Source organism: Centroberyx gerrardi, chromosome 20 (assembly GCF_048128805.1).
Source record: "Centroberyx gerrardi isolate f3 chromosome 20, fCenGer3.hap1.cur.20231027, whole genome shotgun sequence".
Taxonomy (NCBI): domain Eukaryota; kingdom Metazoa; phylum Chordata; class Actinopteri; order Beryciformes; family Berycidae; genus Centroberyx; species Centroberyx gerrardi.
Genome location: NC_136016.1, coordinates 6,207,358 through 6,222,708, shown reverse-complemented (window position 1 = coordinate 6,222,708; position 15,351 = coordinate 6,207,358). Strand labels below are relative to the sequence as shown.

Here is a 15,351-nt window from a genome sequence, read left to right as displayed (position 1 = left end):
GCGAAGGCGGGGCCGACATCAGAATTTGCTTAATAGCATCTTTCCCCCCCCGACTCCCTGCGGAGACACCTTCAACGCCGAGCCAAAACTCAAGAGTCGATTGCATACCGCAGATGCTCGCATGCACGCATGCACACAGAGTTTTGAATTTATCAGCATTTTGCCCAGAAACTTGAAACTGAACAGCAGCAGCTCTACCCATGATGCTCCTGAAATAGTTTTGCTTGAGGTCGCCGCAGCATGGGAACTCGCACATCCACGGCTCAGCGCGGGGTGTGTCGCAATAAAATACCTAAGCCTCGAAGGTGAAGGAAATCCCGCGGCGATGTGTAATATTGAACGGGATTCCATTTTATACCTTTGTGTGAGAAGTTCCGACCCTTCATGCTCCTAATAAAAGCAGTGTGCATATGCGAGTGAGAGGAGTGCGCACTGCAAATATCAGTTTCTCTTCAAGTTGCTTCAGCTAAAATTGAGTCTGAAAGTCTTTTCTTTTTCTCTTAAAAGATCTGCCAATGAGGTGAGATCATTTCACATGTTTCCAATACAAATCAACTTTTTTCTTGAAACTTGAAATGTAATTTTCTTGATATTAGTGGAATGATCTGCCTCATTCTGCCTGGTTTCAAGATATGAACACTTGCTTGAAACAGCCAAACTGCATTAAAAACAAGTGGAATTTACTTTTTTTTTCTTATGTTTTAACAAAAATACGATTGTAGGACTAAATAGGAGGAGTGGCAGATCGACATTTTTTGCAGTGCATAAGCTAAAGATACATATCCATATTTGAGTGTGTGTTTGTTCCAACACACCTCCATATCTATGGCGATCCATACTCAGACTGAGCCATTAGTTGAACTGATATATTGATATATGATAAGGTGTTGTCTGACCTGTGCAACATTGTGCTGAACTTAATTCTTCTCTTATCTGATGTAGCCTTAGTGAGAATGGACAAATGAAGTATAAAAGCACAAATTAAGTCAAATTACTGTTTTAAAGATGACATAAAGTTCTGTTTGCAACAACCTGATGAGGAAGACAGATTCAACAAGTTGCAGGAATTCCCAAATGGTTCTAACTGCCAGCAGCTCGAGGCAATTATTTGGGAACATTACACTGTTATGGTCCATTTCTCCTCTGAAGCCGGTGCCATTGTGCCAACAGTCAGCTTTCTCCATATAAATGTGTTTGCTAAATGAATAGCGGAAGTCGATTGTACACTGTGTGCTATGCTACAGGAAGTTTCAGAGGCAAGCTGTTCCCCCTGTTATTCATAAGTTCATCTGTAGTAGCTTTGAACTGATCCACCTCGCAGACTGAAGCTGCGAGCTGTCAAGGTGGCTGCTTTTCTCTTTGTTTTCGCTTGTTGTAACACCGCATCAGACAGCCGAGGGTTTTCTCTCAGGCATGTGGCAATTCATCTGCAAATTCAACCACTTCAAAGACGCGGGCTTCGGTGACAATTGCATTTTATTAGCGAGGATTGATAATGATAGATGAATACCCTCTCATGCCAGGTGAATATGATGTAGATGGATTTTACTGTGACACTGTAAGTGCAGTCAAGAGCTGAAGCTAAATCATCCACTTTGATCCTTCGATCTCTGGAAAAGCGAATGAGTGAAGGAAGGAAGAAAGGAAGGAAGGAAGGAAGGAATCTGCTGTATGTGTAAGAGCAGCACAAGCTTCCAAAATCATCCACTTTGATCCTTCGATCTCTGGAAAAGCAAATGAGTGAAGGAAGGAAGGAAGGAAGGAAGGAAGGAAGCAAGGAAGGAAGGAAGGATTCTGCTATGTGGAAGAGCAGCACAAGCTTTCTTAACAACTTTCCCATTAGTCTGATTCACTGCAGAGATTCTTTGTGTGTGTGTGTGTTTCCTCCATTGCTGAGAAGCTTCCTCTGCGTAACGACTACCTTCCTTGATTAGCTGGAAAGTTTTTGGCCGGGAGCGTTAAAAAGCGTCATAAAACTACAGGAATGTTATCAGATCGGTGAGCTGCTCATTACAGAATGCCATTTCAGACCGGAGCAAGGTCATCACAAGAAGGACCTTAATTGGGAATACACCTCCACAGACACACTAGCTCATGTGCGCACCACACATACACAGACACATAATTAATTGGAAATGCCATCACATCATTCATGTGGAAAAATTTCACTAATTCATATGCAGGTTCGCTGCAGCATTGACATGGATTCTGCTTCATAATATCTACCAGATACATTTGCAGTGCCAATTAAATGGTTAAATAAGGTAAAATATATATAATATATATATATATATAATCATCCATCCATTCGTCTACCTGTACCAAAACACAGCAACAGTAACATTAACTGTGTGCAGCCAAAAACAACATCAAGAGTCAGAAAGCAATAATGAGAGGAGTCAATATTAAGATGGGACACCAACAGAGGGGTGACCATGGTAAATATAGCCTGGGGGCTGCAGTGAGAAGAGCCTTGGTCATATCATTAGATAATAATTACAGTCTGTCCAAGACTGATAAAAAGATGTGGCACAAGTGGAGGCAATTAGTTGTGAGGCTTTACAGCTACAGATGTACATGTAATTGATCACAGGCTTTGCTGTTGAATTACAGCAGCGGGATGTGCGGGACCGGCCTTGTGATTACTGGGAGAATGGGTTTGGGTTGATGGTGAAGGTGGACTCTGAGGAATGTCTTGCGTACATAATTATACCGCAAACATGAACTGTGTCAAAAAAGTCATGTTCCCTCCCCCATGAAGCCTGTGGCGAGTCAGAGCCAAATCCTTTGCACTGAGGCTGTTTGTCAGTCAACTAGGATTCGTTTCCTTGGCTAAGAAGTGATCCCAGTCGGCTTTCCTGTAAAGTGACAAAATGGAATAAGAAGCAATGTCTGAACTTCACACTTGACCTATTTCTTCTCTAACAGTGACTTTGTTTTTCCTACAGTTGCAAACTGAAAAATAAGAGGAATTTGAGCTGCCTAATGTCCCTCTATAATCACCTTGATATATTAAACATAACTGGTTATGCTAATGAGGTACTTAATTAAGATAATTAATGGATTAATTAGCAAATATTTCAACATGCTTGTCTTTGCATAACACATGGATGGTATTAGTATGAACTCCGCATCTTAAAGCATTAAGGAGTTATGGTAGTTTCAAGAAAATCAGTTTTTCCTCAGCATCATGAAAGCCTGAAAGGCGGTGAATGACGTCTCCTGACCAGCGGCCATGAAGCAGAATTGCCCTTTGCCGTTCAAAGCCATGTTTTTGATGTGCCGCTGAACTGATATAGCAGCGGAAAAAGAACAAGAGACACATGTATGCTGGAGAGATGAGAGCAACACACGACTCTAGAGATCATGATAGAAGCACTTCACTCAAACAGACTGTCATATCTGAGTAGACAACATCCGCCACAGCATTTCATACATGGTTGCTTCTCTAATTGACCATATCTCAAAATGCATTACAGTACAAAGCCAATCAAAATGAATAGCTGGTACTTTCATCAAACAGAAATAAGCAATTAGAGTCAAATGAAAGCAATTAAGTTGGGGAAAAAAAGAATATAACTGTCTGTATTCTTTTCTTGTTGCTCAATAAGGACTAAAAAGTGAAAGTGGTCATGCACAGGACTTGCTCCACACTCAATAGACAATTTAGCGGTAATCTCATCATTCACCAGCGAGGGAGCAAACAAACACAGATAGCCTATCGTTTTGTGTTTATCTCCTGTATCCAGCACTTGTGCTTTCCGCCGCTATTGTTGCTGCTGCGTCTGCTTTTGTCACCGGTGCTGAGAACTGAGATGGAGAAATCTCTGCTCAATCAGCATCCATTAACCTGCGAACCCAGAGGAAATCGTTCCAAAGGGATCGTGACAATACAAACAGCCTGAGAACACACTGCAACCGGCATTGCCACGGAATGGAAAAGTTGTAATTCAGTCAGTGTGCTGTATTGGAGAAATTAGGCCACTGTTGTCCTGAGATAAAACCAGGGTGTCTGAAGTTGTCGTGCTGCGCTTGCAAGTCTCGTCTGGCCTCGTTCACTTCAAGTGAAATTTGAAACGCGGATATAAAGATATCCATGCTATATTCTTCCACCTTGACAAGGATAGCCAAGGAGAAAGCCATGAAACACACACACACACTAAAACACACACATACAGAGGAGAGAGAGAGAGTGAGCAAGAGAACAAAAGAGGACTAATAAAACAGACCCCTGATCTAACCGGAGTGGAATCAGAAAGGGGAAGAACAGTTGTTAAACAGGTGTGAGGAAAAAGAAAGAGAAAGAGTGGTTAATAGAGGAGACGAGAGAGAGGTAAAATGTGAGTTTTATGGGCTGGCGAAAACAGAGGAGAAACAGCTCTCTGTTTTCCAAACCATGTCGCCATTGGAGCTTTGATTAGTGGCGGTACAAAGCCGTGATTTGCACACAAAATCTAGAAAACACACATTATGAAGTGCAATTATGGCCATGATGTAAGACGATTATGACCATGATGTATGTGTTTCATTTTAAGATTGCCGTGAACATTGATTAACAGCTGAAAAAAGTGAGTTTAGGGTGTCCTATCCCTTTAAAGGCGCTACATGTTGCATCCAAAATTGAGACCACATTTCCCATAAACCCGATTGCTTCCTTCCACAAAGAGGATATCACTATTTGTCCCCCTCCCTAACATCGCTCAAGTATGTTTTGAAGACCAGAAGAAGGATAAGAGCTGATATTCTAATGTGAAGTTGAGACTGTGCAGTTAGAATAGTGAAACTGGAATCAAGTTGAGTATTACTTGAAAAGTAAAAACAGTTGGTGTTGCGTTCCATAAAGCAATTTCACCATGCCGTAAAGCAATACAACAGATTTCCCACCAAATCCAACCCATTGGCACACAATGTAAAATGCAGTGTGGAGGCTGCCAGTCTTCTCAGTGGTGGTTTATCATTGGTTTATGGTAATTGTACTAATGAGGTCAAAAAGCTACACGGAGCAGAATTAACAGGCTGTGTGTTCTCTCACTATTAGCTATACTTAATAAACTCAATTAGCTCAAAAGTCTAAGTTCCTGCTGAGGTGCCTGAACACATACGTACATCCACACACACACACTTGTACACTTGCACATACACTCAAACACACACACATAGAAGTACGCTTACAAACACACTCACAGATTTATATTTGCTCAAATAGTCAGCACTGACCTCCACAGACCATAGACTGCTACCTGGAGTGCACATAAACACAGTCCTGTTAACAGAGTCCCTGTGGTGTGTGTGCATGAGTATGTGGAGGGATGGGGGGGTGAAGGTTTCCCTGCAGACCTACATTTTTAGGCTTGTCTTTACTGCAATGATCTGCATTTTTGTATGTAATGTTTTAATTATTTAGTGCATCTGCATTTGCTAGTATGTTATTCTATTTCGTATGTATTTATTGCTCACATTATTTATTCATCATATTTCTTATCCTATAAAGCACTTTGTTACTCAGTTTTAAGTGCTCCATAAATAAAGATTATTAGTAGTAGTAGTAGTAGCAGTAGTTTCAAAAATGTGTCTCCTATGCCAAGCTGATTTTATGGGCTAAGAAAATAAAAGTATTTTATGTAGCCTTCTACATAGAACAAGGACAATGTACTGCAGCACATCAGAATGAGCATCCTACACCTTCAGCATTTCAACAACAGTACTCACCTCATCCCATTCACCAACCACAACGCTGACTCAGCTCTTAAACAGCTCAACAGCTCCCAAAAGAGCACAACAGTGTGAAATATAAACACACACTAGAATATCTCCAGGCCTGTTTTAATCTGTGGGAAACTCAACTTTGGTTGAAAACTAAGGCTTTGATAAAGAAAATAATGCTCAGCTGTGAGCCCAGATACGCCTCTGTGAGAATGATAAAGCTCAGCAGTGGCTCTGTTGAAATCTGTGGGGAAGCGTGAGCCTCATCAACAGTTAGTTAAGCATGGCTCAAACTAGCTTTGCCCCGGGACACCGGTGCATTTAAAGCGCCCGAACAAAGCTTTGATGTCAAGTTGAAGTGTGTGTGTGTGTGTGTGTGTGTGTTGAAGTGTCCTGTAGATGTAACAGAGTTTGACAAAGGATATTTAAACAGGGGATTAAAGGGTTGGCTTCTCTCTGACGTCTCCCCGGGGTGCGACACCTCTCTCCTCTGTCCCATCTCCCTCTGACATCGACGAACATCACACGCTCTCTCTACCCGACTTTTAAAGAAAGCCTTTCATGCCTTTTTTACCTCTCTTTTTTTCTCTCTCCAGAACAAAAACTCACTCGCACTGTGGCGGCGTATAAGGGAAACATAGTTCATGTGGAAAGGTTCCTCTGATCTTCGCTGCTTTTACAGAGATGAGTGCATTATCACGCCCCTCTAGTGGCTTGGAGTGCCATGTGAAGCCCCCCCCCCAACACATGTACATGCACATGCACATACAATATCTCAGTAATACATACATACAGTAACATCTCTCTCTCTCTCTTGCTGTCTGTTACTTTCATGATCCACTGGCACTTTCCCCCTGGTAGGGTGCCTTTCCTGCATCTAATGGCGGGGTTATTTGTTCCCATAATCCAATGCTATTATCTGGCTTTGTTCAAAGGACAGCGAGGCTTGACAGAAGTGTACTTGTGAACACGTTATAATTACGAGTGTAATCCCCCCACTTGCCTTCATAAAATCACGTTCTAGCAGCTGTGGAGGGATGCAAAATGCAAACAATTTCCGAACGGGGCGAATGGAGCTTTGCATTTGTGATCGACGGAAATTATTAGTCAGAGACAGATGGAGTGACAGATAGGGTCGCAAAGATACGCCATCCAACACAAAGCAGATAAGACTTCAGAGTTGTTATTATCCAAGCTATAAATAGCCACCTCAAATCTTAAAATCAGGACTTTCAATTCATAATGGACTAAAATGCTATTTGCTTGTTTATTGCTAAACCTCAGCAAGCAATTCAGCAAGTTAGTCACTTTTCCACTACAGTGCTTGGGAATCCACCTAAAATGTAACCAGTTGGTGAAAGTGTTGTTATAACCATTAGTTCAGCTACTGCAGCTGCAAAATTTATATGGATTTCCGAAGCTCTTTCTGCCATGAGAACATTAAGGTCTCATAGTTATACTGCAGCACCATAACTGAGCAGTGTTATTTTCCAGGATAACTACTGCTTTATCAGGTTTGCTTGCTCGCTCTGGCATGTTGAAATTAATTTGAAAAACCCTTTCATCAAAATAACAACATGCCAGCGTATGCCAGGAGTGGGACCCTCATGGTTATTCAATTAAACTGCAATTACACAGTTTTGCTGGGAGTATCTGTTTGTACTAAGATACTGTAACAGTCACTCCCCAGCTATTCAGAACAAAGTATTCATCCAGGTGATAATATAAATATGAATTAATGAAGTTAAATGAAAAGATTAAATTACATACTGTGATTAGGAACAATGCGATTCACACAGCAGATTCTCAATGGAGTACTTAGGCTTTTCTTGAACTCTATTTGTCTTTCATTCCTCACACACACACACGTGTAAACACAGGCACATATATGCACACCCGCACACATGGCACACACACACACACGCACATATATATATCCGCATACTCTCATTTTGGGTATCTGTATGTAGCTGTATGTGTGGATGAGGCCTGGGGTGCTGCAGGCCCAAGATAAGAGCGAGCCAGTGTGTTAAGCCAGGCAGGATAAGCCAGGTCTGCATGTCCTGCCAGACAGAGAGGGAGAGAGAGAGAGAGAGAGAGAGAGAGAGAGAGAGAGAGAGATACAGAGAGGGAGAGAGAGAGAGAGAGAGACAGGGGGCAGAAGCTGGAACAGCGGGAGAGTCGGCAGCGCTGTCTCACAAGCCCACATGGAGCAAAAACTGGAACGCAAACTCTCCTTTTACCCCTTCTCTTACTCAGACGGTCAGCCAGTATCGCACACAGGCACCAACACACACACAGTCTAAACCTCTGGACCTCTCGAGGCATTCCTCATCCAAATGCGGACCAATCTATTCCAAATTTAAATTGGCTGCCGTCCAGGTTGAATGCGGTCCACGGTGTGTGAAATACATAACAATAACAGCTCTGATAAGCACAATAATTACCCCGTAAATCTTTCTCCCAACTCTGTCGTCCAGCAGATTTATACCGCTCTGCTACTAATGTACTTTGCAGCCGAGATTATTGTGTAACTAAACACTTGCTCCAACACTTTTCTTCAAAATGTGTTGACACTTTGATGAAAATATTATCCTTTGTGTCAAATTGCAGCTTGTTGCAGATGCTGCATGCACGCTGATTTTTTTTTTTTTTCTTCTTCTTTTGACTTTGACTTTTCTGAATATTTTTACATCTGTGGAGGTGCAGGAAGTGGGAGCGGAAACCTCAGTCCCAGTCAATGAACCTTCACTTCCCCAGCATATTGAGATCCGTTCACGGTCTCTGATGAGCGTTTGATGAGAAGACCTTGGCGGGGGGGGGGGGCGCGTGCGCACGGTGCTGCCTGACTGCTGCTGCTGCCAAGCAGGGCATAAGGTGGTTTGGCTGGGACTGATGGAGAGAGGGGAGGTCCAGTGGAACGGGACAGTGGCAAGAAATGAGAGGGGCAGGAGGGAGAGAAAGAGTGAGAGAGAGCGTTGAAGGAGGGACATGAGCAGCAGGGCACACAGCCAAACACGAGGCTGCACTTTCCCCATAGCAATCTCCAGTCAACAGGTGCCGTATACAACTGAGCAGCTGGGATGAGTGCTGGGGAGGGGGGGGGGGAATTCAGGTTTCTATTTTCTGCCCACTGCTATCAAAAGCCAAAACAACATGGCTGTATTGCTTTGAGCATTAGGGACTAGGGAAGGCAGCCAGCGACTTCTTTACACACTCTGTAGTCTAAGCCTCTAACTTCCAATCCCTTTAATAACACAGCTTTTCGTCGGAGAATAGGCACGCATCGCAGATTCACTCCTGTGTGAGCATGCATACACACATATACACACGCACATACCATCATCAAATAGCCCCCACTCTCATTTATGCCACGATTGCTGTTGATAAAGGAAGTGAGGATTCATTTTTGAGTTATGAATTGACAGAGATATCACAGTGTATCCTGCAGAGAAAAGGGGAATAAAGATGGTTTAATGGTTTGGGTTCCTAGCCAAGGCTCTGCTCTGGTAAGGTAGTCAAGCCATCAGCCAAGCCATCCAACCAGGTAATCAGCCTGCTTTACAGCCAGCTGACTAGTCAACCAGTCAGCAATTAAGATTTGACATCAGGTCAACCTCAGCCAATCAAAGCATCCATCCATCCATCCAAGCAGAGACAGTCAGACAGCCAAAAACCGAGCTTAACCCTGAGCAATGATCAGCAGAAAGAAGTACAGACATCACAATCCCCTGAGAGAGAGAGAGAGAGAGAGAGAGAGAGAGAGAGAGAGAGAGAGAGAGAGAGAGAGAGAGAGAGAGAAGAAATTTAAGAGGAAGGCTGACACCATGACTGGAGGTGTCCAGTTATAATAACATAATAGTATTCGCCAAGGCCATGATCTAAAAATGAAAAGAAAAAAGAAGAAAGTTAAATGAAAAACTTATAAAGCACAATTCACCTCACACAGCATATTCTCAAAGAAGTACTTAAGGCTTTCTTGCATTTTCAATCCATTTGTCTTCTCTCTAGCACTCTGACAAGTCACACACACACACGCACACATACACACTCACACATGTATGCACTATAATAGATAATGGGATTGTCCATGAGCTATCCAGAGAATGAGTCTAAGACTGATCCGCACTTTGCATACTAATATGTATTCAGAGTATTTTGTTTCAGCCGCACAAAATGGGTTCAAAAAGTTGGTTTTGTCATCTAAATCTTCCACTTGCGTAACAAAGTGATCCATGTTGATTAACTGAACAGCTCTTGCAAAAGTTCAGACAGTGATAAAGGGGACATCCGCCGAATAATACATTTCCAAATTACCTCTGAGCTACATACAGAAAACTTTGTGAATTTCACAAGGCTTATTTATTCTGCTGGATATACTTGGCTAAAATGACACCTTTGGGTGACATTTCCTACCTGCTCCTTCTTAACCTGAGAGATTAAGTCTGAGACACACACACACACACACACACACACACACACACACAATTTGACACATTCCTTGACAGATATTCTCTCACCCCCATTTCTCTCTTTTTCTCATGGCAGACAGAAAGATGTCATCCGATCCTCGGCAGTATTGAGTACAGTGCCAATTCAATTTCTCTCTGTTTACAGGGTTTGGGCCAAATAATAATTCCATTCTTCCGTCTGAATCAAAATGTTGCAGTATTATTTATTGTCCCAGAAATGGTCTGTTTGAGGAAATGGAAAAATAATAGACTTTAAGAGATAGGTTGCATTCTGACTGTCACTACCCTAATGCTATTCTCCCAAATTATATCATGGTAGAAAAAGCACCAGACTGATCATAAAATATGTTGATCTGGAAGAAATGTGATACATTTGCCATTCTGCTGAATGGCAAATTTAAAGTGCAGTCTTCACTTTTAAAATGTATTTATTCATACATTTTAAAAGTGGAATATCATTAACTCAGTTTAGCCGATGTAGCTACGGTTTATTTATGGAACTATTTCAGGTGATTTTTAGCTGTACACAGTCTCCCATCACCCACCACGTTCGCTTCCTATGGAAACTAGGAAAGTATACCTGGTAGTTTAAAACAGAATGTTATTTTATATTTATGAATTATGGTATGTACTGTTTAGGAGGCCGGTGGAGTTTTTAAAGTCAGTATAGCTTCACTCACTCCAGTCATGCACCCCCAACCCCACACCTCCACCCACACACCTAGCAGGCACTAGCACACATGCAAGCAATACCATCTCAAAAAAAGACAAGGCAATTTAAAAGAACACAACCTTATACACAAACTTATGAATGATCCATTCAGTCCGACACAGCAGCTGAACTACTAAGCAACAAGCAACTGAACTGATGAACTGAAAACACTGGTGTATTCCTCTAAGAGTCCTTCAGCATTGCATCTATGTCTCAACCAGCCAGAGGTAATTTCAGTGAGGGGAATAGTAATATCACACAAGCATTCAAACACCTTCATCAGTTCAGCTGGCAGCTTTATTCCTGAGGTCCTCAGGTTGAGTATAAATTAAATGGATATTAGGTTTAATCGATGAAGTAATCAGGGAGTCCAAATACATGCACTTCTGTTCTGATGGCCCCAGTCTGTAATAGATAAACATGGGGTAAGAGATTGGATTAGAAAGGAAGAGAGAGGAGAGAGAGAGAGAGAGAGAGAGAGAGAGAGAGAGAGAGAGAGAGAGAGAGAGAGAGATTTATGTAGATCCTCCCTTTCAGCATTTCTCATGCCAACAGTGACAGCACAAATAGGGTGGAAAAAGTCTTTAAAAGTCTTCCTATTATGTGCCAAGTTTGTGTGTAGGTGTGTGTGTGTGTGTGTGTGTGTGTGTGTGTATTCTGTATCTTTTAATGGTAGAGGCCTCAGATTCACTGACTAGGATGATGCTAGATGTTCCAGTGAAGGAGTCCTGTAAACTGCATGTGGAAAGAATGACGTGAACATTCTTGTCAAACAGCATCTGCACGTGCTCACACACACACACACACACGCACACACACACAAACACATATACACTTCACTGCAAATCTCTTTGTTTATGACTGTCTGGAAGAATGGTGGTCTACCTGTATGCTGATGCCTAAAGCTAAATGGGCTATCTGGAAATGTTTTGTTTTATTCTGCACTCTATGAACACTTTAGTTTTGAAAAAAGCATGAGAATTTGAGCAATACAGCAATTTTGAAAACACAGATGCAAATCAATTTATAAAGGAGTAAATAAAAAAAACATACAATTGACAACAAAACCAATGAAAGCAAGGTCACAAAAAATTAATGGAAGAGTTTCAATAAGTGATTCAAAAAATTATACAGATTTAAACAAACTAAGTCCCTCAGACAGGTCACTCCAACGTTTATGAGCCCTGATGATAAATAACAATAGTTACACATGGTACCTCTAGCTCTATGACCACAGGCAGAGCCAGCCCTCTAACGGGGCTCAACTAGTTGCTTCAGCACACTGAAAAGTTGAATGCACATGCTTAGCCAATCAGGATGAGCCTATACCACCTTATGGCGCTCCGCCCTATATAACACAAGCCCACCTACACTCTGGATCCACTATGTCTTCAGCGATAATGGATGTCTCCATCCATTACGGTTTAGAGAACCCTAGTCTGCACAATGTCTGCAGACAACCCTGCGTGCATCAGTCTGTCCTTTTCAGGAGCCAAACCTTGAGAAGTTGGCATCACCCCTAATGCTCCTACTGAGGAACTGTCCACAGCAGTGCTGCCAACATCTGAATCATCTTCGCGTACCACGGGGCGATCGCATGGTCCGGGGCTGCCAGAATGACCGTCTGCCTCTCCTGTCTCTCTCTCATCAGAAAGGGAGGGATGCGACGGGAGGGGGGCAGCTTTCTTGGCCAAGGCACATGACCGAGCACATCCACCCCTAAGCGAGGACGGTCCTAGGGCATCAGTGAGAACCATAGCAGACAGTGTGTGTTTTGTCTTGTGGCGAAAACATCCACCTCCGCTCTGCTGAACAGAGTCCAGATCTGACTCACTATGTCAGGATGCAATCTCCACTTGTCTAACAGGGGCCCGCCCCTTGACATGAGGTTGGCTCCCATGTTCTCCAGGCCTGAAATCTGTAGAGCCTTGAGAGAGTTAAGTTTCACCGTGGCCCAGAGCCACAGGTTCTCTGCTGCCTTCAACAGATGTGCGGGCCATACTCCGCTCTGTCTGACTCAGATTCCCCACCAGTGTCCGGCTGAACCAATTCCAATTGCTTCTTTAGTGTAAGCATGTGGAATGAATGGAACTGAGAGGGCTGAGAGATCCAGTGTCATATCTCCAGTTTTCTTGGGCAGAATGAAATATCTGAAATAAAGACCTCTGTCACTGCCTCTTTCTGTTAAAGTTCCTGAATTCTCTGTTATGCTCTCTTGTGTCATGAACAACTCTGTCACTCCGTTGAATGGAGGTGGAACACCATGAAACTGGAGTGTATAACCCAGTCGAAGCGTGCTGTCCATCCATCTGTTAAAACACAAAGGCTCCGCCACTCCTGATATAAGATATAATCTGTCAGAGGGCAGGCACTTACACTACCAGTCAAAAGTTTGGACACACCACATTTTTCTTTATTTTTTACCATTTTCCACATTTTAGAATAATAGTAAAGACATCAAAACTGTGAAATAACACAAATGGAGTTATGCAGTGACCAAAAAAGTGTTAAATCAAAACTATCTTATTTTTTAGATTCTTTAAAGTAGCCGCCCTTTGCCTTGATGGAAAGGCAAAGGCTTTGGAAATGAATTCATACATAGGCATCAACTTCACTAAGAAACAAATTTTAAGCATTTAAGCCTTTAGATCTAAATGGCTTTAAGAGAATGAGAAACAGTACATTCAATCAGGTGTGTCCAAACTTCATGCATGACTTCGAGGGTAGGTCTGCCCATGGGGGGCCGAATTCAAAAGGGACAGTAACAGACCAATTGGCAATTGCTGTGTGGGAACTGGCGGTCTGGCCTCCGCTCTATGCAGCCTGCTCTCAACAACGTACGCATGTCGCTTGAGCGAGGAACTGACATCAGCAGAGCAGGCAGGCTGAGGAGAGCCAGTCTTCCCCTGGTGAAGAGTGGTCTAAGTGTCTCGTAGATCAAAGGGCCCAGTAGACGATGTGTTCCAGTGGTTGCGCCATCCCTGGAGACACATGCTCCAAGCATTGCTGGTGGGGATCGATGGCGGCAACCAGTCTGGGGCACGTGAGGCAATACTTCCCTAGTGGAGCATCACACGAAGCCATCCTCGGCAGTGTAGTAGTTGTATTATGGCACTGAAAAAAAAGTGAATGCAGAGCGCAGGTGCACTTGCTTTATATAGGGCGGAGCGCCAAAGGGTGGTATAGGCTAATCCTAATTGTCTGAGCATGTGCATTCATTTTATCAGTGAGGCAACCAGATGTTCAGTCAATAGAGCCAATAGAGTCAATAGAGCCCTGTTAGAGGGTGAAGCCTGTGTGAAATACAACCAATTGCCTCAATAGGAACCTCTTGTTTTTAATCTAGACTTTGAAGTCCCTATTGGCTGTTAACAGCCAATAACAGCCAATAGGAATCCCTTGTTTATAGTCTTTGGAACCTACCCAATGACCTCAGGCTGTGATCCAGATCATATGGGGTTAAAAGGTCTGTGGTTAAGCTTGCTGCCTTAAAAGTGATCTGTAATTTCTTAAAATCAATTCTGAAATTAACAGGTAACCAATGTAAAGATGCTAAGATCGGGGTGAGAATGAATTTTTCTTATTTCCAAATAATTTTGTACAACTCAGTAAAAGCTCCATCTTGGACAGGCTTGATTCCTCTAAAGCAATTATGCATAATGTATGAGCATAAACTGTGTTTGGTATAAAAATGTCACCTGAGGGATAAGAGTGATGAAAATTATGCAAGAAAGCTTTGCTTCTTGTACCTCTGGCCTTTACTATTCAGTGATTTACCGACATGTGGACATTGTTCACAGCTAATCTGATACCACCAGGCGATCCTGTTAACTACACTCTTTCACTCATGCTATAATGAATACTTTGAAATTTAACTCTACGTGTGTGTGCCTCTATGTGTGTGTGTGTGTGTGTGTGTCTGGGCAAGCCGACAAGAACAGACTGTGTCCACCACCCCAAACACACACAGTCCCTGATAACTGCTGTCTTTCTATTTTTATCTGCAAGCTATTTCCAAAGAGAACATGCATGGAAAACTCAGTGTGTGTGTGTGTGTGTGTGTGTGTGTGTGTTTACAGGATTTACAACCAGAGTAATAATAGCCGTGCTCTCTCCTGTGTCTCATTGATAGATATGAAGGAGCGGTGCAGGAAGAGGGGAAAGAGGATGAATGGAAAGGACGAAACTGATGGAGATGACACGTCGCAGACCCCTGAACTCTTCATCGCCAATACCGGGGACGAGGAAGGAGTTGCAGGAGTTCAATATACCAACCACAGTGGGTGGGGACTTCACGGAATAACTGTCTGAAGCCTTGAATGAGCACCAGCAGGAACTAAATAAGGGGTTGACTGCTGCTGTGTGACATCATGTATAAACACACACATCCAGTTCAGACTGTTTGTCACTCCCAGAACTTGCTGTTGTATGAGGGAAAGATCGGACTCTAACACAATACAACAG

At 42.7% G+C, this 15,351-nt stretch overlaps 1 protein-coding gene across 1 annotated transcript in view; it reads left to right on the top strand.

Annotated features, from left to right (window-relative positions):
• The window catches only part of uts2r (urotensin 2 receptor), a 33,600-nt gene extending 18,557 nt beyond the window's left edge, over window positions 1–15,043 (top strand). The window contains exon 4 of the mRNA XM_071907874.2: window positions 15,020–15,043. The gene's annotated coding sequence lies outside the window, so the exon portion shown is untranslated. The remainder of the gene's footprint in view (window positions 1–15,019) is intronic.
• Window positions 15,044–15,351: the final 308 nt, after the last annotated feature.